A 389-nucleotide genomic window follows, 5' to 3' on the forward strand; every position below is an offset into this window, starting at 1 on the left:
GTCACATGAAATCCAGACACATATCTAGTAAAACCATTTGAACAGATTACAGAGGCGTTACCTTCAAATGTAGAATTTGCAAAGCGCACCGAGTAAGCTAGAGGAGGGGTACGAGCGCGTACGTCCTTTCACAACCGCAGCTACTCACGGACTGAGAGCTTAGTGGCTTAGTGGCCTGCCTTGCCTGCCTACCCGATATGGTTACCTGGCTGTAGCGGAGGTGAATGGAAGAAGGGAGAGGACTTGATGTGGGTGGAGGTATAAGAGGCAGAAAATTTGTGGAATGAATTAGGAGTATCGAGGAGATTAGCTCTTCACTTGCGAATAAATCATAGATTGGTGTTCTGTAGGGAGTAACGGACAGATAGGGTATTCTGTTAATCAGTATT

General features: G+C 46.0%; 1 protein-coding gene across 4 annotated transcripts in view; it reads right to left on the reverse strand.

The window, feature by feature from the left end:
- The window catches only part of LOC119590561 (outer dense fiber protein 3-like), a 62500-nt gene extending 62291 nt beyond the window's left edge, over positions 1-209 (reverse strand). For all 4 annotated transcript variants that reach the window (XM_037939224.1, XM_037939225.1, XM_037939226.1 and 1 more), the window contains exon 1: positions 62-209. The gene's annotated coding sequence lies outside the window, so the exon portion shown is untranslated. The remainder of the gene's footprint in view (positions 1-61) is intronic.
- Positions 210-389: the final 180 nt, after the last annotated feature.

The sequence above is a fragment of the Penaeus monodon genome, chromosome 27, assembly GCF_015228065.2.
Source record: "Penaeus monodon isolate SGIC_2016 chromosome 27, NSTDA_Pmon_1, whole genome shotgun sequence".
NCBI lineage: Eukaryota > Metazoa > Arthropoda > Malacostraca > Decapoda > Penaeidae > Penaeus > Penaeus monodon.